General features: G+C 52.4%; 1 protein-coding gene across 1 annotated transcript in view; it reads right to left on the bottom strand.

Moving 5' to 3' along the window:
* NAA38 (N-alpha-acetyltransferase 38, NatC auxiliary subunit) overlaps nt 1-5,636 on the bottom strand; it is a 25,850-nt gene extending 20,214 nt beyond the window's left edge. Inside the window, exon 1 of the mRNA XM_049637056.1 lies at nt 5,494-5,636. The gene's annotated coding sequence lies outside the window, so the exon portion shown is untranslated. The remainder of the gene's footprint in view (nt 1-5,493) is intronic.

The following is a 5,636-nucleotide window of genomic DNA, read 5'->3' as shown; positions in this document are numbered from 1 at the left end:
GATGGTTCAGTCAATTGAGTGTCGGACTCTTAGTTTCAGCTCAGGTCGTGATCTCACAGTTTGTGGGATCCAGCCCCGTATTGGGCTCCCTGCTGATGGTGTGGAGCCTACTTGGGATTCTCTCCCCGCCTCCCTCTCTGTCCCTCCCCCAGTCGTGCTCTGTCGCTCTCAAAATAAATAAATAAACTTAAAAAAAATGTATAATCTCAAAACAAAGGACAGATCTTCTCAGCAAAGGGCAGGTGGCAACCTTACTTAGCCATTTGGAAGCCACTGGTTTAGATGATCTTCTCTCTAAAATTCCATGATTAAGTCTAGGATATCCTCAGTACTTCCATGACTTCCGTTATTATCACCAATCTATATATTTCAAAAGACAATTAGGACCCTCTTTAACATTTCCTTGACTGGGAAATCACAGATGGCAAAGCGCTTTTTCAGTCCGTTGACCTGCCTGTTCCACGAGCGCACGTCTGTGCTCTACCAATCACTGTCACTGGTTCCCTACGTCAGAGTTGTAACCTGGGGTCCACAGATCTCACGGTGTTCGTAACACTGTGAAAACATATGTGGTGCTTTGCATACACCAGCTGATCCTGGAGCATGAAGGTCAGGGGCGCTGACCCTTCGTGCTGTAGGAAATCCGCGTACAACTTTTGCCTCCCCGTAACATAACTACCAATAGCCTACGGTTGACCAGAAGCCTTGCTGCTACCATTAACAGCTGATTAGCCATGTTTTGTCTGTGGGTTATATACCGTGTTCTTACTATAAGGTGGTGAGAAAATAAAATGGTATTAAGAAAATCATAAGGAAAATACGTTTACAGCCGCGTACTGCCTTGATCGGTACCGTAAGTTTACGTCGCCTGTTTACAAGATGAATCATCTGTCAGTCCCTGCGTCAATACCGTCCGACAGGGCACCGCACGCCGTCAATGCACAGGACTAACATGGGGCGTCAAAAATGAAAACGTGACATATGGTCTCTCAGTGTTTTTGTGCATAAGTTTGAACTTTCAAAAATAGATTTGTGTAATATTTTAAGGTAGAAGATAAAATACACTAGTAGCTACGTGTATTTTGTGCATTCATCTAATGCCCTTTTCTTAATTTTGTCGACGTTTCTAGGCCATGCAGTGCATCCCCAAGTTTCCTCAAATGATCCCACATCTCCAAAATATCTTCGATATACTTATTGAAAAAATCCAGGGGCGCCTGGGTGGCTCAGTCAGTTAAGCGTCCGACTTCCGCTCAGGTCACGATCTCACAGTTCGTGGGTTTAAGCCCGCATCAGCTCTGTGCTCCCAGCACAGACCCTGGAGCCTGCTTCGGAGTCTCTGTCTCCCTCTTTCTGACCTTCCCCCACTCGCCCTCTGTCTGTCTGTCTCTCTCTCTCTCAAAAATAAATATTAAAAAAAATAATAAAAAAATGTACATATAAGTGGACCCGCACAGTTCAAACCCACGTTGCCCAAGGGCCAGCTGTATACTGTTTTTCTGGGGGAAGGGCTGATAACTTTCTATGAACCAAAAAAAGAAAAACAGAAAACAAAAAACAAAACTGGAAACACTTGCATTGGGTAAGTTTCTTGCTTTGGCTTTAAAGAAATAATCTTCTTATGGCTTAGGAGTCCCTTACAATTTTCTTCTAGTTCTTTCTCAGGGAGGGGGCCCTCCAATTCCGGTTTGCATTGGACAGGCTGTGTGCCTAAGGTCCTTTTTCTCACCTCAGTGGTCTCATTAAAAACAGGGACCCTTCTCCTCTGCCAATTAGTTAGTCATGTGGCACCTTAACTTTGTATTTGGTTTTTATTTTTTGAAGCACAGGAAGATAGGAAAAGGCAGGGAAGTGGTGTCCACTTTGAAAGCGACTAGCAGCCCAGAGACAGTGAGACCTACAGGCACAGAAAAGAGGCCTACAGACAGACAGAACAGACAGGTACAGACAGACAGAACAGACGGGTACGGACGGACAGAACAGACAGATAAGAGAAAGAGAGGAACCTGAAAATGCAGGAGAGACACGAGAGTGGTGTAGACAGACGATGGCAGACAGACAGGCTGGCAAGGACAGAAAGGAGAATGAGTGACAGACAGGCGGGAGAGAGCACCAGGCAGGCCGGCAGGCGTAGAAAGAGAGGGAGAAGGCCGAGCAAGAAAGGAAGAAAACAATAAGGAAAGCGGGAGAACGACGTGGGAAACGGCGTTCCGTGCCACACCGGGCTCTGTGGCTGAGAAAGTGCGGTCACATACATTACTGCAGGCAGACAGGGAGAACCCAGCAGACAGATGGGGTGATGGAGGGACGCAGGCCAATCAGACAGAAGAGAGGGAAGGTGGCCAATCAGAAGGAGGCTAGAAGGCAGCCCAAGACAGACACTTAGGAGGAAAGACAGAACCGAGAAAAGAGAGGTGAGACATGGAGGGAGGGGAAGAGGGGAGAGACGTGGACACGGAGGCCGAAAGAGTTAAAATCAGGAGTCCAGGCAGTGAAAAAGCAGACAGGGAAGAATAGTGCATTCTCAGTAAAAGTTTCACCATGGTCTTTCCGAAGGGGCCTGGACGGAGCCTGTGCCTTTGTTTACACCCCCCACCCCCTTCCCAGGAGTTAGCGTCACCATCTCGGAGGTGGCGGGGGAGAGGAGCCCAAGGAAGGAAGAAGAGGGAGAAAAGTTTTCGTGAGAAGCAGTTTCTTAGACTAGAGGAAGACAGACTCCTTGGACGGGCCGAGGTCAACAGCCTGAGGGTGCTGCTGGGCCTAGAAGGATCTAGAGTCACATGCCTGTAAAGACTTGGCGGGAAGGCAGAGCAGGCCCCCATGCACAGGAGCCTGTGCTGACTAACCGGACCTGTGCTTGCACCTGTGGGCGCTTCCCTGTTCTTTTCTCGCTTAATCCACAGTCGGTGATGAAAGGCCGGGGAGCCGTGCCCTCTCCCAGATAGCCTGGCGCGCAGACGAGGGCCCTTGGGGGGAGCGGGCCCTTCCAGAGCGTGCCGCACCAGCAGGAAAAGCGTGCTTCTAGCGACCGATCAAAAAGACAGGTGCCCGAGAGCAGACTCAAAAAGATAAGGAACAAGAGGTGGCAAGCCAGGTGAGGCAGGAAGGCCTATGGACAGACTGACAGAGAAGGAAGCATCCAGCAGAACTGGGAGAGGAGGAGGAAGGAGTGCGGCCCAAAGCGAGGAGACTTGTAGACGTGTAGCCCCTTCTCTGGAACAACGTCCAAGAAATGAAGAGTAGTGAAGCCGGCCTCAGGGAGAGGAGCAGGGCCCCGGGGGAGAGGGCCCTCGAAAAATTCTGTACGTGTGTGTGCGTGCACGTGTGTACCACCTACTCAAAAGTGGGGGCGCCCGGGTGGCTCAGGTGGTTAAGTCTCCAACTCCCGATTTCAGCTCTGGTCATGATCTCCCCGTTCGTGGGTTCGAGCCCCGCGTCGGGCTCTGCGCTGACAGCGCGAAGCCTGCTTGGGATTCTCTCTCTCCCTCTGTCTCTGCTCCTCCCCCGCTCACTTAACTCTCTCAAAAGAAATAAATACACCTTAAAACTCAATAAAAATTTAAAAAGTTGAGTGACGAGAGAAGACGAGAAAAGAGAAAGTGAGCGGAGATGTGGACAGCAAGAGGCAGGCAGGCAGACAGCCGGGCCAAAAGGCAGGCAGGCTCTCTGAGGGACCAGAAATACACGAAGGGAAAGGGATGGCCGGCACGAGGGCGAGAAGTGAGAAAAGGTAGGGTTGGAGGGGGTGGGGTATGGCAAGAAGGCAGGTAAGGCTTTGGGGCCTGGGGGTCACTGACAGGTGCAGGCAAGAGCGACCTCCGCCATTGATGCTGATACTGCTGGTGTTGAGGAAGCCAAGGGGGAGGAAGCCGACATGCAGTCAGACTGAAAAGATACAAGCATTAACCAGTGGGATGGCAGCAGGCGAGCGGGGTAGACAGGCAAGCAGACAGACATAAAGGGCGGCAAGGAAAAATCATGAACTTAACAGGCATAAATAAGACGGGAACAAGTAGGAGATAAGAGGCAAACCGAGATAGGGAGCTACGGCAGGGCCTGGAAGGTAGACAAACCAAGAGACGAGGGCTAAAAAAGTGACAGAGACAGGCAGGCGGGGAGACAGATGGCTAGAGAGAGAGAGAGAGAGAGAGAGAGAGAGGGGTGGGCAAACAGCCAGAGAAGCAGACAGACAACCAGAGAGAGGAAGAGGCTGCCAGCCAGTCGGGGAGGAGCAGACAGGCGGGCAGGCAGACACCAGAACAGGAGCAAGCAGGTAGAGGGGCAGGCGGAAGCAAGGAGAGCAGAGGGGAAATGGAGAGGTCGGCAGGAGAGGAAAGAGAACAGGGGAGGCGGGCAGGCAGAGGGGACACGGACAAGAGGGAGAACGGAGTGAATGAACAGATCTGTCTGCAAAGCACATGAGAGGGTGACGGACGTGTGGCCAGGGATCCACACCTGCAGCTCATGGGCACATGAGGGCAGGCAGAGGCGCTCGGCGCAGGGGGAGAGGGCACCGAGGCTGGGGGACTGTGGCGCACATGATGTGCAGGGCTGTCCACATACACGTGGGGACACTCTTCACACACACACATGCGCGCGCGCGCACACACACACACACACGGACCAGAAAGAGGAGGGAGGCAGGCACACGCGGGGAAGAGAGAAGTAAACAGAAACAAGACAGGGCTGGAAAGTCACTTCGAGGTAGAACAGCCTGAGCGGCCAAAGGGACGAGAGAATCAGTCTTGGAGAGAAAACACAGACACACACAGAGAGGCCCACACACAGAAAGAGGGGGACACCCACATGGGCTCGCACAAAGACACCGAGGGAAGGGAGGGAACAAAATGGAACAGAAGAGGGACAGTAGTCAGACCCGGGCGCGGGGATGATACAACAGCGGAGACGAGAGAATTCCAAAGGCCGGGTTCAGAGAAGGCTGGAAATCAATGCTCAGTCTAGTGCATTAGTGTGTGTGTGTCCGGGGAGGGGGGTGTACGTCAATAAAGAATGTGTCAGCCTCCCAAGCAAAAACTGGCAGGGTATTCCCTGTCCTGAATCCTGTCCCCCTTGCTGCCCACCTACCCCTCCCTCGTAAGGTGCTCCTGAACACTGGGGGGGGGGGGGGGGCTGCTGGGTGGCTCCAGGAGGAGAGAAATAACCCAGGAGAGAGACTATCCCTCCGTGCCAGGGGCATGGGGTGGGCCTCAAGGAAGGGGCAGAGTGCGACAGAAAGAACGGGAGGGAGGTGGAGTTCCGAAAGGTGACCAGAAGAAACAAACAAAAAAAGGGTAGAACGGAACCACTGTGCCTCCTTCCGCGAGCACTGCTCAACGGGCAAGTCCCAGGACTTCTCTGATCCAGTCTCTGGATGAGGCAGCTACTTTGGGGGACTCCTTTTCAGGCTCCCACCTGATCCCCCGAAGCCACGGGGGTACAGCGGGAAATCCTGGGCCAACCGAGTCAGAGGGAGACGTTGAGGGTAACCCCTACCTCTTTCTCTTGCTCAGTCCCAGTACTTTTCTGTGGCAGGGTACCTGAGTTCCTTCCACTCTACCAGTGTCGGAGATCACGGAGGAAGGGAGGTACACTGCAACGCGAGAAAAAGAGAAAACAATTTCACAATTCTCAGACTT

Source organism: Panthera uncia, chromosome E1 (assembly GCF_023721935.1).
Source record: "Panthera uncia isolate 11264 chromosome E1, Puncia_PCG_1.0, whole genome shotgun sequence".
Classification (NCBI taxonomy): Eukaryota; Metazoa; Chordata; class Mammalia; order Carnivora; family Felidae; genus Panthera; species Panthera uncia.
The sequence above is the reverse complement of the archived record's forward strand: the minus strand, read 5'-3'. Positions and strand labels throughout refer to the sequence as shown.